The sequence below is a fragment of the Schistocerca gregaria genome, chromosome 1, assembly GCF_023897955.1.
Source record: "Schistocerca gregaria isolate iqSchGreg1 chromosome 1, iqSchGreg1.2, whole genome shotgun sequence".
In the NCBI taxonomy this organism is placed as follows: domain Eukaryota; kingdom Metazoa; phylum Arthropoda; class Insecta; order Orthoptera; family Acrididae; genus Schistocerca; species Schistocerca gregaria.
This window is the reverse complement of record NC_064920.1, coordinates 377,266,583-377,288,422: the sequence shown is the minus strand read 5'-3', so window position 1 is coordinate 377,288,422 and position 21,840 is coordinate 377,266,583. Positions and strand designations below refer to the sequence as shown.

General features: G+C 42.2%; 1 protein-coding gene across 8 annotated transcripts in view; it reads left to right on the top strand.

Moving 5' to 3' along the window:
• The window catches only part of LOC126347783 (luciferin 4-monooxygenase), a 227,067-nt gene that overhangs the window by 5,732 nt on the left and 199,495 nt on the right, over positions 1 to 21,840 (top strand). The window contains exon 1 of one of the 8 annotated variants that reach the window (XM_050002303.1): positions 3,687 to 3,816. The exons of 6 other annotated variants lie outside the window; for them this stretch is intronic. The gene's annotated coding sequence lies outside the window, so the exon portion shown is untranslated. Of the gene's footprint in view, positions 1 to 3,686; positions 3,817 to 21,840 lie in introns of those variants that run through there. One more of the 8 variants, XR_007565170.1, reaches the window with a different exon arrangement.

Sequence of the window (21,840 nt, the reverse complement as noted above, 5' to 3'; positions counted from 1 at the left end):
TTCGTAACGTGGAGAGTCACTAATGTCGAAACGATTGTCCTTCAAACGAGAAAACAATTTTCTAAGCATGTTCTGTCCAATAGCATTATCCCCATACACAGCGAAAATGTTTCTGGCTGCCTCTGCTGCTGTCGTCCTTCTATCGAACTCAAACAGAAGAATATGTCGAAAATGTTCTGATATCTTCACTTGGCACTCCATTTTATAGCCTTCGCAGCTCCACTCATTATCTCCAAATGACAAAATGAGAATATGTAAACTCATATAGCAACAGTGAACTACAAATAAAATGACACTCGATAAATAAACTCATAGCAACCGGAATTCCAACATACAAAACTGAAGCTCTACGGACTATTGCACCAACCTAATATTTTGTCACATAAAATTAAATGTATGTCCTGCTGTTTCCGCTATTAACTTCGTTGCGGACCAGAATTTGCATTCGCCTCTTTCAGCAACAAGCTTTCTACTAAAACAACATAGAATCATTTAACGTTGTGACATAATCTTTGCTTAACTAAGGAGTAGATCCTCTCACTGTCGCATCGATCGCTGTTGTCAACATAGAACGAGGTACGTCGCCAAGTTCCACACTACATGAAAACGACCGAATTGCAAGCAATGATGACAATGACTCACTTATAAAAGCCTTCATTAGTATGTATGACAATGATTCTAACAGCATGACAATGCACCCTGTCATAAAGCAGCATCAGATAGGCAATGGTTTGTGGACCATAACATTTCTGAAATGAACTGGGCAAAAGAGTTCCGAACTGAATCCAATAGAACACCTATGGGACGAGATAGAACGTCAACTTCGCTCCAAACCCCCAGCGTCCAATATTTCTGCCCTCTGTGATTTCGGCTCTTGAGGACGAATGAACTATCATTCTTCCATATACATTCAGACATCTCATTGGAAGGGTTCCCAACCGAGCTCAAGCCATCATAGAGGCATATGATGGAAAAGCCCATATTAATTTCCACTAACAGATGTCCAGATTCTTTTGATCAGATAGTATTTATGCATTTAGTAACTTGTATTTCTAAATCTTTTCTCGAATGCCGGAATAGTTGGTCAGAAAGAGTGCTTCCCACTCATAGCTTGTGCTCTATCCCTAATGAACTCTCCAATGATGGGGCATTAATATTGTTTTCTTTTTTCATCTGTTTTCTTAAGTGCTGAGTCAGAAAGGCACAAGCTCGTTCTTGCATTTCTTAATCTTTAAGGGTCCTTTATGCACGACCGTGCACTCATCTAGTGATGAAAACACTTTCGTCGGAGGTATGCTGAGCCTCGCTTAAGGACGAGGTTTTTTTAATTACAATAAAGTTATATCTGTCAGCATACTCTATATGCACTCCGAGTTATAAATAATCTTTGATCTGGCGCACTTGTCCCACTGACTTGCCCACTAAATATCTTTGTTCTTGTTGAAATATCGTGCCTATTAGTGATGGGCTTAACTGCGATTTTCCGATATCAGTGATTTCTGTGAATGCTACTTTTCAGTATCTGTTATTCTTAACTGTGATTTGTCGCAGTTAAAGAACGTAGGTCGTGTATCCCTCCGCCACTGCTATTTCTGCGATTTCTGCTACTTCCGCGATTTCTGTGACTTCTGCTACTTCTGCGATTTCTGCGACTTCTGCTACTTCTGCGATTTCTGTGATTCCTGCGATTTCTGCGACTTACCACCGTATGAAAAAGTTACATCTGCCCACACAGAAAACTGCATCTCAACAAACCTGTCATTGGTAAGTAAGTTTTACGTTTGTTCTTCCGTTGGCTTTAATTATGTATTAAAGAAAAAACTGTGAAAATATTAATAGTGTAATTAATATGTAAGTAGCCATACAGTAGCGTAATAGTTCGTGTTTAGAAAATGAATTCTAACATATTGTTATGTTCACAGGTACCCGAACTACATTTCAATCACTCAGTAAATTGATAACTCAAAATATCATTGTCACCAGATCTGGAGAAATTGCCACTGCGTCTTTAGACAGTTTTCGTCAGACGAGAGGTTAGTTTCTAAGTGTTTCGATGGACTTAATTACTTCAGTGAGATCGTTCTTGCAAATGTGAAATATACCCCACTGAGTGGCTTTCATTACAGCAAATATTAGCAATCTACTCTGTCAATTATATTTCTTGTAATTAGTGACAGCAAAATTTGTTTAATAATTCTTGTGATTTTGCAGACACAGTTCTGGCTCTTGATTACTGGCTGCTGTACGTATTTATCCACATCAAGGCTGTTGAGAGAGACTTGTGAAGATTCAAGACAGCTCTTAGAGGATTTGCAGTTTAAAAGTGACATAATTGTGAAATAAGTGTGCAGATGAGTGATTAAACTGTGTTTTATTGAAGTTGTTATGCAATTTTAAAGGAATAATAAATGTAAAATAGAGTGAGTGAATAATGAAAATCTCATTTTCCACATGTTTAAGCCGTCCTATACCCGTAATTTTCTGCCACTTATTTGCTGGTAAACACTAGTTGGAGAGTGACATGCCCCCCGTCCCATGGTGTGACACTGACCTGTAACATGCATTTTGAGGCTGTTGATATGAAGGTGGGAAGTACAGATCTTCAGTTAAATCAGTAACAGCTTAAGTGCAGTACTTGAAAGTAACACAGGAAAAGCTAACTTGTGTAGGTGGTAGTAGTGTCGGCAAAAAGTTCGTGTGTGTGAAGTTGCCATGTAGAACAACAGGTGTAAAACTTTTATCCCGAGTCTTGAACTGTGTTGGAATAAAAGTGAGGCATTCATATGACTCAATAATACTGTTTTCATTTCGCTACACTTATACAGATGTCTGAGTTCTGCTGTGTTAACATTGGAAAGTCCTGTAGGCATATGGAGTATTAACCAAAACTGTCATATTGGAAGCAGAATCACATTTGTTACGTTACTTGATATTTTCAGGAGAAAAAGGCAATGTTGCTTCTTATTAATATAATACATTCAGAGTCACAGCTGTGTTTGACCAACAATAACTGATGCTGAATGTGCATGTCGTCATATAATGTGAAGGGCTTATTTCAATAGTGGCACATGTCCATTTCCTCCACTTTTCTATCTATACATAATGCTTCTGAAACTAATGATCCAAACAAACATTAATAAAGGTTCATTTCTAGCAAGAAGCCATATGCTTGAATATTTCTGGTATCTCAACTGCAGATTTTTCAGCGCTCATTTAACTTTACGACTCCGTATCTCAAAATGAACAAAAATGGACTTGTACCACTAATGAAATAAGTCATTCATATGCACACACAGCACACCGATCTCGTGAGGCACAAGGCTCTCATGACGAAGTATGTACGTCGTTCAAACAGATGGCACTAGGAAAAGAATGTTAGCTGCGCTTTTTAGTTGCTACTTGCGACTCTTTGTTGCGATTTGTCACGAAAATCGCAGTTTGACTCGATAGTGAATAGTATAGTATGAGCTTTGCTCAACAGGTGGCACTGCTAACTGCGCTTTTTAGTTGCTACTTGCGACTTCTAGCCGCGACTTGTCACTGAAATCGCAGAAACCAGTATGGAATTCGGCCAACAGATGGCTCACGCGTTGAATGTGAAATGCTACTTGCGACTGCTAACTGTGACTGAAATCGCAGTTAGATTTTGTAAAGTTGTTATTGTGATATCTGTGACTTCTCAATCACTGTGATTTCTAACAGATACGCGATTTCCTGCACACCACTAGTGCCTATACGTTTAGCTTTCACTTGTGCGTCTTGTTGATGTGTTTGTCCTCATATGCCACAACAGAAGACAATTTCGCTGCACAACGTGTAAGTAAAAAAAAAAACAAAAAAAAACAGTAAGGTCATTTTATTTTTGGAAACCAACTGATGTGTATTGCTCTTATCGTTGTGTGTTTCTTTTCTGAGCGATGTCTTCGAGACTCGAAAATATCTCACAGCTGACATGTAAAAAGAAATGTAAGTGTAGTACCATCTCACTAATGTGAAATTAATGTAGGGGCAATTGAGATTGGCAGACTGCACTAAAAACTAAAGAATGGGGTACAACCCGTCGAGTTTGAAAAATGACGGCACAAGTTACCACAGATGATTCATTGGAAAGACATAGAGAAACTATGAAATGTAGCACAGAAAAAACAGATCGTAGACATATATAACTTATATCCATATTTCGAAGGTATTTTTACACATATCACTTTTTCGCAGTAGAAAGTTCTAGCATCATATTCTTCGGTTGATCTATATTGTTCACCTGAAAAAAAAACCGACATACGAAACACTGGAATGAAATACGGCATTTGATATATATACGCTATTTACCGTACTTAAGTTGCCCTATTCCAACTGAAGTGTAGGATGCAAATTTTACGTATGTTGGTTTTTCCATCTTCGCTAGTACTAGTACCAACTGAAGAATAGGATGCTAATAGTAGCGAAGGCGAAAAAAGCGAAAAACGTAACATTTGTATCCCGTACTTCAGTTGACCTATATAGGTCAACTGAAGGGCAGGATACTAGTACTCGCAAAAAAAGCCGCTTACACAACACTGTCATCATGTATCCCAGTTGAACTACGAAGCTTGTATCCCACTCCTCAGTTGCCGTGTATAGGTCAACTGAAGTACAAGATATAAATTTTACGTATGTCGGTTTTCTCACCTTTGGGAGTACTACTATCAGCTGAAGAATGAGACACTAATCCTAGAGAAGGCGAGAGAGCGATAAACATAAAATTCGTATCTCGTACTTAGTTGACTTTTATAGGTCAACTGAAGAATAGGGTACTAGTACTAGCGAAGGTAAAAAACGGGAACAAACACAAAATTTGTATCCCCTACTTCAGTTGACCTATATAACATACTAGTACTAGCGAAGGCGAAAAATACGATAAACTTAAAATCTGTATCTTATGCTTCAGTTGACCTGCATAGTACAGGATACGAATCAACTGCAAATTAAACAGCAATTCGAACGACCCACTATCAGCAAAAGGTATAATTCAAAATGTGTACACAAATGATTTAGAAATTCCCATAAGCGACAAAAAGCAGATACAATATCTATCTCTTAATAACACATTCATTTATTATTATTTATGATTATGATGCCTTGCCACAGAAGATAACCGATTTATTATCTACAGCTCGAAAATAAACAACTAATATGTACGACTAAAATACGATATTGTTGATCAAACGCGACGAGTTGTCTCTCATACTTCAGTTGACCCTTCTTCTCCGAGCTATGTCTTCGAGAAGAGAAAATATCTCACAGCTGAAATTACGTTAAAACTGAAATTACGTTAAAAGAAATGTAAGTGTAGTGCCGTCTCACAAATGTGAAATTAATGTAAAGGCAATTGAACCTGGGAGACTGCTCGAAAAACGCATAGTGCTATGAAGAATTGTAATTGAAACAAAACAAACATTTATATTCTGCAGGGGATATAAATTCAGCCATTGTCATACTCCATTCCCATAAAATGAGGTTATTAAGATTAAATGACTTGTCGTTCTGCGATTTTGCAGCACACGTAGAAAGCATACATGCGTTTAGACCACCAATGATATTAGTTTTGAAGAATACCTGGGCTTCGTTTCCTAATGTCTGAGTTTGATTCTTGAGTGTCTTCTTTTGAAAGCATTCTTCATTTTTTTAATTATTCTAAATTGCGAGTGGGCCCTTACCACTGCACAGCGCGTCCCCAGGTTGCGGATGAGGGATACGGCTTTCAGATATGAAGTGTAGCTGCGAATACAAAAAAATAAGCAGTCGCGGACAGCCGGTGGGGTGCAGGCGATGACATGAACCATCCCTGTTTCTTCTTCTCTTACTATCAAATCTATTCATCAAGAATCAGCAACATTAATGGGCATGGAACCCTTTGAAGTAAAATATTCCGGAGGTAAACTAGATTCCCATTCGGATCTCCGGGCGGAACCTACTTCGAAGAGATTCAGGCCGAAACGAACTTTCAGGTTGGGAACATGGAACGTTAAAAGTTTGAACAGGCCAGGAACGTTCCAGACATTATTAGACGAATTAGATAGATACGATGTATACATTACAGCTATTCAAGAAACTCGGTGGCAGGGGGAAGGTAGCATAAAGAGAGGTAACTATACATTTTTCTATGGAGGTGCGGAAGCCCACAGTTTCGGAACAGGTTTCGCAGTACAGAGAAAAGTGCTTCACGCAATCAGAGATATAAGGGTCATTAGTGACCGACTATCAGTTATAGTGTTGACAGAATGAGATTTTCACTCTGCAGTGGAGTGTGCGCTGATATGAAACTTCCTGGCAGATTAAAACTGTGTGCCCGACCGAGACTCGAACTCGGGACCTTTGCCTTTCGCGGGCAAGTGCTCTACCAACTGAGCTACCGAAGCACGACTCACGACCGCTACTCACAGCTTTACTTCTGCCAGTATTCGTCTGCTACCTTCCAAACTTTACAGAAGCTCTTCTGCGAACCATGCAGAACTAGCACTTCTGAAAGAAAAGATATTGCGGAGACATGGCTTAGCCACAGCCTAGGGGATGTTTCCAGAATGAGATTTTCACTCTGCAGCAGAGTGTGCGCTGATATGAAACTTCCTGGCAGATTAAAACTGTGTGCCCGACCGAGACTCGAACTCGGGACCTTTGCCTTTCGCGGGCAAGTGCTCTACCAACTGAGCTACCGAAGCACGACTCACGACCGGTATACTGTCAGAAGTAAAGCTGTGAGTACCGGTCGTGAGTCGTGCTTCGGTAGCTCAGTTGGTAGAGCACTTGCCCGCGAAAGGCAAAGGTCCCGAGTTCGAGTCTCGGTCGGGCACACAGTTTTAATCTGCCAAGAAGTTTCAGTTATAGTGTTGTCCGGCAGGTGGAATAGGCTAGTAGTAATTAATGTACACGCACCAACTGAGGACACTGAAGAAGTTGTTAAAGACGGCTTTTAAGAAGAACTAGAGCAACTGTGGGATGAGTTCTCCTCGTACGATACAAAATTAATCATAGGTGATTTTAATGCGAAGATAGGGAAGGAGGAAGCATTCCGGCCTACAGTTGGGAAAGAAAGTTTGCATAACATTTCGAATGATAATGGCACAAGGGTGGTTAATTTGGCTGTTTCAAAAGATATGATTGTTGAAAGCACATATTTCAAAAGGAAGGACATTCATACAGCAACTTGGGTCTCTCCGGATGGACACACCCGAAACCAAGTTGATCATGTTCTTGTAGATTGGAGATGGCACACTACTATAGAAAATGTTAGGACTTTCAGGGAAGCAGACTGCGATTCTGATCATTTTCTTGTAGTAGCCAAAGTTCACCAGCGACTATCTACAGCAACATCAAGGTGTCACAATGCAGAACTTGTTAGGTTCGACACTGACAAGCTAAATGATGAAAAGTTTAGAAGAAGGTACATGATAGAAATTTCAAATAGGTTTGATGCTCTCAGGACACACGAAGATCAAGACGAAGACGTAAATAAACAGTGGCCCACCATGTGGAATAATATCAAAGAAGCTGCGGTCACAATAGGTACAATTAAGAAGAACAGGAGGAAACCTTCGTTTGACGAGGAATACAAGAAATTAGTAGAAGAAAGGAGAAAAGCGCGATTAGATTGGGATAGAATGGGAGACACAAAACGAGAGGAGTTCATGAACATGAGAAGGGAAGTTGGCCGTAGGCTACGGGCAAAGAAGAGGGATTATTTGAACAATCAAATTTAAAAAAAATGGAAACAAACAGTAAAACAAAAAACATTAGGGAACTTTACCTAGACATAAATGGGTATAGGAAGGGGTTTACGGCTAGGACAAATGCACTTCGAGGGGGTGCCAGGAGAACACTGATAGACCCCAGTGCTATATTAAGGAAATGGAGGGCGTATTTTGAGCATCTATTAAATGTACACCAGGGAGCAGGAAATGAGCAGGCGTACGAAACACATACAGCAGAACCCCAGATACCTGAGCCAACGTTAAAGGAAGTAAGAGATGCAATCAACAAATTGAAAACCATAAAGCACCTGGATCAGATTGCATAACTGCACAATTAGTTAAAAATGGGGGACAGAAATTGGTGGAAGTAGTTCACAAAGTGATAACTAAAGTATGGAACTCAGAGATGATACCTGAAGAGTGGAAGGAGTCGATTCTGATCTCAATTTTTAAGAAGGGCGACAAAATGGATTGTAGTAATTATAGAGGGACATCGCTATTACCAGTATGTTCCAAAAGTTTCTCGGATATTCTGCTAAGCAGGCTTACACCATATGCAGATGAAATTGTGGGTGATTACCAAGCCGGATTTCGGAGGAACAGATCAACTATAGACCAAATACTCACCCTGCGTCAAATTTTGGAAAAGAAATGGGAATACAATAAATTAGTTCATAATCTTTTCATAGATTTTACAAAAGCATATGATTCAGTATTGCAATCAAAATTGTACAGAATTCTTTTGGAACTTGGAATACCAAAGAAGTATGTTAGACTTATAGAAGCGAGCTTGAAAAACACAAAAGGTAGAGTACTCGTGGGGAAATTGGAGTCAGAAGAATTTGTAATAAAGAACGGACTTAAGCAGGGAGGTGCCCTGTATCCATTACTTTTTTAATTTAGTCCTAAAATATATTGTACGAATGGCAGCAGATAATTTAGAGGGTGTGGAGTTAAATGGAAATATTAAGATATTATGGTATGCAGATGATCTGAACATCATTAGCGATAGGAACGAATCTGTAACAGCAAATGCGAATGCGTTAATCAAGGCTAGTGAAGATGTAGGTCTAAGGATAAGTGAAGACAAAACTAAATATCCTTTTACTACTAGAATGCCAACAGCAGTAGATCAGGAAATGTTAAGAGTTGGAGACATGCAGTTTGAAAAAGTGAACACATTTAAGTATCCAAGCGTGGACATCACTTCGAGAAATGAGATGAATCCGAACTGAAGAAGAGATTACGAGCGGGAAATGCGTGCTACTTCTCACTGAATAGATTACTTTCATCATGGATATTGTCTAGGAATTTAAAGATTAGAATATACAAAACTGTTATTCTGCCAGTTATGCTGTATGGGTGTGAGACTTCGTCTCTCATTGTGCAAAATGAAAAGCCGTTTAGAGTATCTGAAAACAAAATTTTGAGGAAAATTTTCGGAGCAAAAAGGGATGACATTAGCGGAGAGTGGCAAAAACTGCATAACGAAGAGGTTCACGAACTCTGTTCAAGCTCTGACATAATCAGTATTATTAAATCACGTAGGCTGCGATGGGCGGTTCACGTAGCTCGAATGGATGAGGGCAGGGCAGCGTGCAGAGTACTGGTAGGGTACTTAAAGGGGAAACGTTCTGTGGGGAGACCGAGGCGTAGATCGGAGGACAATGTGAAGGCTGATTTGAGGAGCCTAGGTATTGAAGGTGAATGGAAGGAAATAGCCCAAGACAGTGACAGATGGCGAAAATACGTTGCTGCGGTAATGGTCTCTCGAGTCCGGTATGACCGGTGAGTGAGTCTAAATTGCGAGTGAACGTTGCATTGCTATTTGGTCTGAAAGGCGTAATGTTAGTAGAGAGAAATCCACTATAAAAATATTTAAATCACCCAAAACGTGAAGAAAAGATGAAACGAGTAATCTCATGGATAAAACGATATGCCATTTTCTGACATTTTGAATCAAAAGCTACTTTTACTGGGAAAAGCGGAACGAATATGGCAAACGTAAAAAAAAGTGCAATAGACAAGCGTTGGGTGTGGTGGCATATCAAGTCGTACAAACACTTAACAATAGCCTCTATTCCTTGGCTGAAGCAAATAAGGACTGCAATGACTTCTATTACGTACTGGTAGAATGCCAACATTCGGGTGAAATCTTTGAAAAAATGTGACAGTCCAAGAATACTGTCACAGTTCGATCCTTCACCTTTTTACATGATACTGTTGCGAGCTAGAATCGCACCATACCATTTGACACTTGGTTTAGCAAAGTCTGTGGCGAAAGCCCGTGAACGGGATATTAGCAAGACTGTAAGCACAATGAGACTGCAAGCACAATGCTTCATCGGCCGGTCGCCTTTTACCCCGCGTTAAGAACCCTGCGTCTCATTGGACAGCAGGCGAAGTTGGCCTGCAGCTGCCTTGGAGGGACTGAAACAAGAAAAATTCCCACCCTGATCCAGGATTGAACTAGGGGCCTCCAGAGCCAGAGTCTAGTGCTTTATCCGTTTTTTTGTTTTTTTTTAAATCTTATTCTTCCAGTCCTAAGCTACTCCAGTTTTCTCACTGAATTATATTGTTCCTACTGTGTGAATGCTGAGGCACTTTTCTGCTGCAACTGTCCGTTTCTATTAACTGCTACGGCATACTTATCCAGAGGAGCTTTGTTTGTTGTAAAGGAAATTAAAAAGTTGTTGTTGCTTGGGATGTCCTAATCATCTACAGCTAAGTAATTTTCCTTGAATCTCCTTGATGAAACTGCACTATTAGGATATTCATGTAATACCTCTTTGTTTACGCTCCTTTTTCCTGTTATGCGTCTTTCATCTTAATGTTTTTCACTACCCGCTAGACCACCACGGCCACATTTGGCACTTGGAAGCGTGTAAAAGTAACTGCACACAGAGAAATAAGAGTATATAAGGGATGCAAACACTAGATCATGTTGACAGTGATGCGTGAACATTGACATAACTGCAGATGCCTGGAAATTTTGTAATAACTGGTTTATTATATAAATAAATGTCAATAACCACTTATATAAATAATATTAACGTGCCCCAGAAACATCGCCAATAGTTTCACATGAAATGAAACTTATGTTTAAAATTTCTTTTCAACCATTTATCTCACACAGTAAAGTTCATAAGCCAACGGAAACATTTGCTTCTCCCACTTAAGACATCCCGAAACAAAAGTATTACAGTATTATATACGTTTTTACTCAATGTTACCTTATAGGATAGTGAAAGCAATGCAAAAAACAACATAAAGTATTTAGTCTGCAAAAATGAACTGTAAAAATTTTGAATGAAGTCCATAACAGAACGTTTTTTGAGTCTTCTTGAAGAACCTTAGTGTTCTGGCAGGAGTACTATTGTTCTTAAGTGACAATTATGCATTATAATGACAAGCCAGTTGCAAAAGAATTGTGATATTTATAATTAACGTCATGAGATATAACAACAATTTCCACATAAGGTTTGCGTTCTCGCATAAGATTGAGGGAGGCTCTGCATTCTGGTACAATTCGCAGTTAGCGTCTATTACGGGCCGATTATGATATGTTGATACTTACTACTTTGAGACCATCTGATTACAGCTGAATAAAAAACATTTTTTGTGGCACACCTTTCGCTTTTATTCTTTGTAAGGCTTCTTCAGTGGCCTGGAATATGTACATATTTTTGTTGACACTTTTTAGTTTGCATTTAGGACGTTGTATTATAGTTGTAAAAAGCGCTGGCACTTACTGCTTCTATGACGTAATAATAATTTGAAGTTCTACTCACAGATTTGTGGATATTAATCTACGTGCTGTGTTCTTGTTCGTTTGCAATAGCTTTTTCTGACATTTACCATTTGAAATTTCGTTTTCTGCGCTTCACAAAATTAGGAATTGGACAGATGTTTTGATATCATGTTATGGATGATATTGCCAAATATTGACTATTATTGCGAACTACTGAATGTGTTTTTGTGGTGTCTGTGAACTGAAACTTCCTGGCACTCCGCTGCAGAGTGAAAATCTCATTCTGTCTGTGAACTGTTTGTCTGTGTGTTTATGTATGTGCATGTCACACACACATACATATATAAAAATGTACACATACATATGTATATTCCAGGCCACTAAGATGCCTCACAAAGAATAAAGGCAAAACGCGCATGGCCCAAAAATTGTGTTTTATTAAATACACACACACACACACACACATACACACACACACACATACAAACACAAACAGCTCAGATACCACAAAACACATCCAGTAGCTGACAATAACATTCAACAGTTGGCAGGATCATAAAAAAAATCCATCAAAACGTGTGTTCTATTCCCAATGCTCTGAAGCGTAAACAACAAATTTCAAAAGGCAGTTAACGGAAGGACTACTGTAACAAAGGAACAAGAACAAGCATGTACTTTGTAAATCAACAACTACGAAATCTGTGAGTAGAACTTTAAATTATTATTGTTACATCACATAAAAACAAAAAGTGCCAGAACTGTTTGTAACCTATAATACAACGTCTGTAACGTCCTAAATGCAAACTAAAAAGTATAAACTAAAATATGTATATGTTGCAGGTCATTGAAGATGCCTTGCAAAGAATAAAGGTGAAACGCGCACGGCACAAAAACGGTGTTTTACTAAGTTACAATTAGACAGTCCCACAGTAATAATTATCAAAATACCGTAATATTATACGCAACTGAGGTTGGAGACGGTCACGGACCGATGCTTTATGGGCGCGAAGCTGGTGCCTGATAGCATCTTAGACGTGTTCCTTCAGATTCATATAATATGAGATCACTATCAAACTCTTAAAACCATTGTAGCCCGATTCTGAGCTTGTGACACGGACAGTTATCCTGCTGGACGATGCCATCGCCATCGAAAAAAACAGAATCTGTAATACACTACTGGCCATTAAAATTGCTACACCAAGAAGAAATGCAGATGATAAACGGGTATTCATTGGACAAATATATTATACTAGAACTGACATGTGATTACATTTTCACGCAGTTTTTAATCAGTACCCAGAACAACCACCTCTGGCTGTAATAACGTCTCCAACCTCACTTGCGTATAATATTACGGTATTTTGATAATTATTACTGTGGGACTGTCTAGTGACTGGCGTATTGTGGCGAGCCAGTTGCTCGGCCACCATTGACCAGATGTTTTCAATTGGTGAGAGATCTGGAGAATGTGCTGGTCAGGGCAGCAGTCGAAGATTTTCTGTGTCCAGAAAGGCCCGTACAGGACCTGCAACATGCGGTCGTGCATTATCCTGCTGAAATGTAGAGTTTTCAGGGATCAAATGAAGGGTAGAGCCACGGGTCGTAACACATCTGAAATGTAACGTCCACTGTTCTGTCAGTGCGAACAAGAGGTGACGGAGACGTGTAACCAATGGCACCCCATACCATCGCCCCGGGTGATACGCCAGTATGACGATGACGAATACACGCTTCCAATGTGCGTTCACCGCGTTGTCGCTAAACACGGTTGCGACCATCATGATGCTGTAAACAGAACCTGGATTCATCCGAAAAAATGACTTTTTGCAATTCGTGCTCCCAGGTTCGTCGTTGAGGACACCATCGCAGGCCCTCCTGTTTGTGATGCAGCGTCAAGGGTAACGGCAAACGTGGTCTTCGAGCTGATAGTCCGTGCTGCTGCAAACGTCGTCGAACTGTTCGTTCAGATGGTTGTTGTCTTGCAAACGTCCCCATCTGCTGACTCAGGGATCGAGACATGGCTGCACGATCCTTTACAGCCATGCGGATAAGATGCCTGTCATCTCGACTGCTAGTGATACGAGGCCGTTGGGATCCAACACGGCGTTCCTTATGACCCCCCTGAACCCACCGTTACCATATTCTGCTACAGTCATCGATCTCGACCAACGCGAGCAGCAATGTCGCGATACGCTAAACCGCAATCGCGATAGGCTACGATCCGACCTTTATCAAGGTCGGAAACGTGATGGTACGCTTTTCTCCTCCTTACACGAGGCATCACAACAACGTTTTACCAGGCAACACCGGTCAACTGCTGTTTGTGTATGAGAAATCGGTTGGAAACTTTCCTCACGTCAACACGTTGTAGGTGTCGCCACCGGCGCCAACCTTGTGTGAGTGGTCTGAAAAGCTAATCATTTGCGTATCACAGCGGCTTCTTCCTGTCCGTTAAATTTCGCGTCTGTAGCACGTCATCTTCGTGGTGTAGCAATTTTAATGGCCAGTGGTGTAATATTCACGTAGTTCACAGCTGTCACGGTGCTTTCAGTCCCACGGAAGACCAGGTGAACGTCCTCTACAGCATCATACTGCCCCACTAGCCTGCGTCCATGACTCGTTTTACATATCGAACAGCTGTTCGCTTGCATGACGCCATATCCGCACACTATCTTCGACCTGGTGCACCGAGAAACGCGATTAACTATCCAAGCGATGTGTTTTCCATTGATCCACGGCCCAGTCATTTTCCGTGCCCACTGAAATCCCAACTGACGATGTCTCTGGGTCAACATGTTGGGGGACTACTTGTTCAAAAATATGCGTTGAACGCTGTCTTCCGAAACATTTATGCCTGCATCAGCATTGTATCTACCGCAGATCCCCACCTATCCTGTTTTACAGATCAGACAGGCCTTCGACCTCTGTGGTCTGTATTATGGTGTGAACGTCCAGCATCTTGTCGTCTACTCATGGTTTCGCCATCCTTCAACCAGTTTTCACAGATGCTGAAAACAGTAGAATGCGAACAGCCGATCAGCATCGCCTTTTCCGAAATGATGGTTCCCAGGCGTCGGGCTGTAACAACGTGCCCTTTCTCAAAGTGATTTATGCAGTCTGTATCGTTACTAGAATTATTCCTCATTCGTCTCTGTTCCGTTTACAGATTTTCCTCAAAGCACCACGTCATCACGACGCCACCAGGCGTCGTTCAGTTTCGCTGTGTGCAGAGTTCATAACATTCTGTCTCATCAGTGTATATGCTTGTACGAAAAGCATGTGGAAGTCAGCATAAACGTCTACAAGGGTGGTGGTGGGGGGGGGGGGGGGGGGGGAGGGGGCAGGAGCACTTGCTACCTCCTGCCTCTGGGATCTGGAGTGCAGAGTTTTCGATCACATATTGAATGGACAATCATCAGTCCTCTGAGATATGTACTGCCTGGCAATTGCTAAGAAACAGAGGCATTATTGTACAGGAATAATCATCATCTGATGGATGACATGAAACACAGTACATATATAACAGAGATGGACTCATATGTTTATAACGGAAAATGGTAGAGATTTCACCACATGGGAAAGCATGATAACAGACATAAATAACGTTCAGATTTGATACAGGTCAGACTTTCAACATAACTACCAAATTGTTGAGGAGTCCTTGGGGGCTATTGCCCAACTCGTCTCCCAAGGAGGCTTTCTGCATGGTTTGGGTAGGGGGTGTTAGTGGAGAAACACGTCTGCCAAGAGCATATCAGGCATGCTCTGTAGGGTTTAGGTGCAGTGAGTATGTAGGCCATTCCATACATTCAGTATCTTCACTTTCTGGTATGTCCAACAACACTGTGGTCATTGGTGGGCGAGCATAGTCGTCCATAAGCGGAAGGTCGGGACCTACGGACATGATGCAGATTAATCTATCAGCAATGCCGCTGAGCTGTAACAGTACCTCGCCCAAAGATGTGCAACGGAGTTCGGCCGTAGTGTATAATGCCTGCTCACATCATACTGCCTAGGTTATATCGATGACGCTCACAAACATTCTGTGGTGTATAATAAGTTCCTCTCTCTCTCTCTCCAGTCTAATTGTTAGAGAGAATCACTAGCCATAGTTAAGCAGGATTCGTCAGAAAACATCACTTTGGGACACTGTTGCTGACCCTAAGAAACATGCTCCCTGTGCCAATGAACTCTTTCTCAGCGATGTCGTCGTTGAAGTGGGATGCATTTCACAGGGTTCTGGGCATACAAATCAGCCTGATTTAGTGTCAGCGTAATGGTTCTGGCAAAGACGGGTACTGTTAGTGCTTGGAAGGTCTGCATGGATCTGCCTAGGAGTGCGATGTCTAGGGCTACTTATCGATCCTCTTGTCCGTCTGCGACCATCGGAATGCTTTCTCAAAGCATTTCCACCTTCAGCGGCCCTTTTTAACCGCGAGACGACGCTTTTGGACGCACCCATTACTGTGGCCGGCCACTGTAGTGACACATCGACTGGCTTCGAGTCGTTCAACTGCTTGTCCATGATCGGAAGCAATCAAATGATGTCTTGCAGATATGTTGCCGTACCACAAGGAATGTCGCACTAATCAGTTCCACAATAAACTTCGTCAAACACAGCACTGCATGAATTGTCGAATGCGTACAGAACGTTCATGGACGTCCACATTTCCTTTTACTAGCACTGGTCGGTTGCTCCGCAGCAACTGTAAGTTATACGTAGCAATTTGCAGTTGTTCTTCAGAAATTGTCAGTTTTTAACAGGTCTCACAACTTACCAACTCATTTAATATAAAAAATGGCAATTTTAGAGTCGTGCCCCCCCCCCCCCCTCTCCACCTCCTTTTCCCTTCCCTGGAAAAAATTCTTCATATTATGCCCTTGGAAGTCAGGTAATTTTGTTCTGTATACCATGACCAAATCAGCAAATGGTATCGTCGGCTACATAAGACAAGTGGGCTGCTGGTTGCCTACAACTGTTAGCGACCATTCAGTATCGTAGTTAATAATCCAAATCAGTACCTATCCATACATGATATAGAAACTAATACAAACGTGTATGTATGTCTGTATGTATGTTCTACATCTCCTCTTAGACCACTGGACCAGTTTCAACCAAACTTGATACACACATCACTTGCTGTCTGGAAACCATTACTGTGGTGGTGAGAACCACCTACGTGTCAAAGGGGTGAGAGCAATGATGAAAAAACAGTGTGGCCCAGGACACGCCAATACCCATGCTTCAGTCATCTACACTCATGCTCATAAATTAAGGATAATTGCAGAATGTGGTGCCACACAACGTGGCACTACACAAAACAGGCGCTAATAACATACGCATATAGGAAACATACACGACATAGATCTGTAAGTCCACGGTATTGGTGATAAGTTGAGAAAGCCGTCCCGAAACACATATGCTACAAAACGCAACAGTTTCCTGCGCATGTACCCCGACATCAATATGGGATATGATCACCATGCACACATACACAGGCCACACAACGGGTTGGCATACTCTGGATCAAGTGGTCGAGCAGCTACTGGGGTATAGCCTCCCATTCTAGCACCAGGGCCTGTCGGAGTTCCCGAAGTGTCGTCGGGGTTTGAAGAGGTGCAGCGATACGTCGACTGAGAGCATCCCAGACGTGCTCGATGGGGTTTAGGTCTGGAGAACAGGCGAGCCACAACTAGGTGGGCCGTGCGTTATCACCCATCAGGAGGAATGTTGGACCCATTGCACCCCTGAAAAAGCGGACGTACTGATGCAAAATGGCGTCCCAATACACCTGACCTGTTACAGTTCCTCTGTCCAAAACATGCATGGGTGTACGTGCACCAATCATAATCCCACCCCACACCATCAAACCACGACCTCCATACAGGTCCCTTTCAAGGACATTAAAGGGCTGGTATCTGGTTCCTGGTTCACGCCAGATGAAAACCCGACGGGAATCACTGTTCAGACTATACCTGGACTCGTCCGTGATCATAACCTGCGACCACTGTTCCAATGACCATGTACTGTGTTCTTGACACTAGACCTTACGGGCTCTCCTGTGACCAGGGGTCAGTGGAATGCACCTTGCAGGTCTCCGGGCGAATAAACCATGTCTGTTCAGTCGCCTGTAGACTGTTTGTCTGGAGACAACTGTTCCAGTGGCTGCGACACGGTCCCGAGCAAGGCTACCTGCAGTACTCCGTGGCCATCAGCGGGCACTGATGGTGAGATATCGGTCTTCTTGTGGTGTTGTAAACTGTGGACGTACCGTAGTGTAGCGCCTGGACACATTTCCTGTCTGCTGGAACCGTTGCCATAATCCTGAGATCACACTTTGTGGCACACAGAGGGCCGTGCTCCGACCTGCTGTGTTTGACCAGCCACCAGTCGCCCTAGTATTCTACCCCTCATAACGTCATCAATATGTTTTCTAGCACGTCTGAAAACGTCTGCACACTTACTCGCTGCACCGTACTCTGACATGCACCAACACACCTCTGCGTATGTGGACTGCTGCCAGCGCCACGGTGCGACAACCGCAGGTCAAAAGCACCGCATGGCCGTACCCCGAGCTGATTTAAACCCGCAAACGGCCCATGTATCATTAAATCCCGCCCACGTATCAGTATTATTATTAATTTATGAGCATGAGTGTAATATTTGAGAATGAAAACACTTACTGACTTGCAACAAACATTACACACACTTTCAAACGTTTAGGAAATCTTTTCTCGCTGACAGCCCCCTCATAATGACGAAGGGAAAAACGTTTATCGCTTACTGAATTTCATGCAGTAAAACTGCCGCATGAAGCACGACGTTTTCATTCTACTAACTGCTTTCGTGACACATTTTTCAGACAGTATTCACATATGCCACTGAAAGTACCAGCAAAATTATGTCATTGTATGAAACATAGTTCTGGAGAGATGACGTCATAAATACTTACATGCGTGAAAAACTGCAGCGTCGTGCAATACGTTTTAATTTATTACTTCATTGCTACTTACTCTACTCGCGACACATTTCGCAGGCAGTATCTACTAGGCTGCTAAATGTACCGAAAAAAATATATCATTGTACGACACATACTTCAAGAGATACGACGTCATAAATATTGAGATGCGTAAAAACTACCGCGTGATATAATACGTTTTAATTTATCACTCCTTTGCTACTCACTCTACCAGAACACTTTTCGCTGACAGTATCCACATATACCGCTGTACGTTCCCACAAAAACACCCTGTTGTACGGCACATGCTTCAGGAGGTACTAAGTCATAAACATTAAGCTGCGTAAAAATGAAACTGCACGGCGAAATTCGTTACAGGTATGTGCACAAAAACGTTTGAAATTTGTTAAATATATAGGGCCCATGAAATGTATTTGACATTTGAGTACACAGGTAAAGTCATGGGTGAGAAGAGAGAGTGGAAAGAGGAAGAGATGGATAGAGACAGGGGGAGGAAGAGATAGGGAGAGAGAGAGGGGGAGGATGGGATGAACAGAGGGAGGAGGAAATGTGACAGAGAAAGGGAAGAGGAGGAGATGGACAGAGTAAGGGGAGAGAAGGAGATCGGTAGAGAAAGGAAATGAGAGGATATGAACAGGGAAAGGGAAGAGAGGGAGATGGAGAGAGAGGGCGTGAAGGATTAGATAGACTGAGAGAGGAGGAAGGAGGAGATGGACAAATAGAAGACTGGAGTAAATACATGTCTGGGCAACGCCTGGTTCTCAGTTAGTCTTTACATAAAGAATGACAAAATCGACAATCAGTCTGAGAGTATCCTTCATTTCTTTTGACAGAATGTGAGGATACTACTTCTCAAAAATTAGCGTAAGTCACAGAAAAATCAGTGACCAGTGAAGACGTGTGTCAGTTGACACTTGCGGACGTTATTATCACAGGAATTCTACGGAAAATTTCCGTACACATACTAGCGACACCTGCTTCCGTAAGTGAGATCGCAAATACACCCTTGCACGGTGGTGCTCGACTCAGAGATAGGCCAGTTCGAATCCTAGCGGTGGATCGAATTTTCATTGCCAGTAATTGACCCGTAAGGGGAGGAGAGGTAAAGGCGTAAAGTTCCTAATCGCCAGTCTTTGCCCCAATGTCCTGGAATAAATTCCAAACCTCTCCACAGTGTCTCATGAAGTGAGGGCATGTGACAATGTTGACGGTCAGAGGGAGACGTTAAGCTCGGCCTTACCCTCGGTGCTACTCGAGAGGAGTAGGCCAATTGCCGGCACCAGGTTTCACCCTCTCCCCTCCCTTTATCCGTAACGGCACAAATCTAGCACTACGCTGTGCAGGTACTCACATTTTTCCATCGGCACTTCATAACAGGTCGGAGATAAGCAATGGCAAATCCTCCTTCACTGGGACCTAGCCTAGAACGGCGGTGCAGGATTCCTGCATCTGGTGCCTTGCTTTTCATTACGTGGGTACAGCACTACTGTGACTTCCATAACAGTGACGCTATAATTGTACTCAGCAGATATCTGTGGCAGAACCACAGCTGCTGCTGTGCGTGTAAGAGTAGAATAGGTAACGTGGTGCGTCGGCGTCGATGTAAATTTGGCATGCAGAAGGCGCAGCTAGAGAAGGGTAGGGCCAGAAAGCGCGCAGTGACTCACATTTGCTAGTATTACCTCGACTGGAATGTCGATTCATGAGTGATCATTTCCTCCAAAACCACAGTGACAAGTGTTGACTATGCTTGAGGATGAATAGAAACAAATTCCTCTTGAGTATGTTGGAAATTAGTAGAAATATTTTCGTGAAAATTAATCGCCCTAATGGTAGAAAAAAGAGGCTCCACACGTTATTAGTTACATGACTCATGACTGACGCCTTTGCGACAGCGAGCTATGGTTGTCTGGAAAGCTGTGGACATACAGTATTAGTAAAGTTGACTGTTTTAGTTGTTTTTCATTTGCAGTGGATCATAACTGCTATCTCTATATGATGTGGGACCAGTCTGTTTTATACTTACACCACAGAACACTTTCTCAGTGACAGGCGTGTATAATGCTGACATGATTTTCTTAAGCTGTGTTTTTCAGTTGCGTATGTTCAGTCTTTCCCTTTGTCATCGTCAGCCACCCAATCTCTCTCTCTCTCTCTCTCTCTCTCTCTCTCTCTCTCTCTCTCCCTCCCTCCGCCCCCTCCCTCAGTCTCCCCTCTCTAAAACACACTCACAGTATTTAGAAACACCTTCGACTAATCTTAGGAGACACACCGAAGAAAGGCAAACCTATGTTTATATCATTTGTAGTCTCAGTCTAAGTTCAGATCCAATGCGCGTTGACTCATGCATGCGATCGGAGTTCAAATGAGTCCGGATGACAAGCCGCTAGCGTTGGTCGCTGCAGTTACTCTCTCGCAGCTGTTTCGGTTTCAGATATTTTGCAAGCGAATGTTCAGTAGCGTAGCTACACTACTCGTATGATATTGGAAGATCTAATATACAGGGTGAGTCGCGTAAGACGTAACACACCCATTATTCCGTTGCCGATTGCACGTATCGACAAGCGGTGTTCGGCGAATCATAGCCGACTATGGGGCACATACTTTGGTACAGGCACAATAATCACAACGTTCATATTGACCGAGATAATGAGGCAAGTACATGTTTTTTAAATGGGGCGCTGTGCCTTTTTTACCATCATTCGAACGCTCTGGAAAAGACGCGTATAGTGATGTAACGCATGTTGCTATTGTGATTCAAACTTCGCTTAAAAGACGCTGGGTAATATTGTACGATTGAAGGTCGAGGCGGTCGGAAGCGGCTGCAGACTGTAAACACGCCTCGCGCGACCCACAGGGCGAGTAGCCGTGCTCTATGCAGCATGGCACGGCCTACGCTACGTAGGTAAATCCTCATCCACCCTCTTTTAAGCAAAGTTTGAATCACAATAGCAACATGCGTTACATCACTATACGCGTCTTTTCCAGAGTGTTCGAATGATGGTAAAATAACTATAGCGTCCCATTTAAAAAAAACATGTACTTGCCTCATTATCTTGGTCAATATAAACGTTGTGATTATTGTGCATGTACCCCATAGTCCGCTATGATTCGCCAAAAACCGCATGCCGATACGTGCAATCGCCCCTGGAAAAAAGGAGGTGTTACGCCTTACGCAACTCACCCAGTATGTGGGATAATTCGTCAAGTATGCGAAGTTATCTGGATGAAATTAAAACACATTTTTATGCAACACCAGATGAAGAAAATCGACTGAAATATCTGAAGGATTGTAACAGTGCGTAATGTTTGCTCATTGAATCGGAGTCCTCACTGGTAAACATATCACAATACAAAATTCAGGTATTTCTAGTCGCTTATA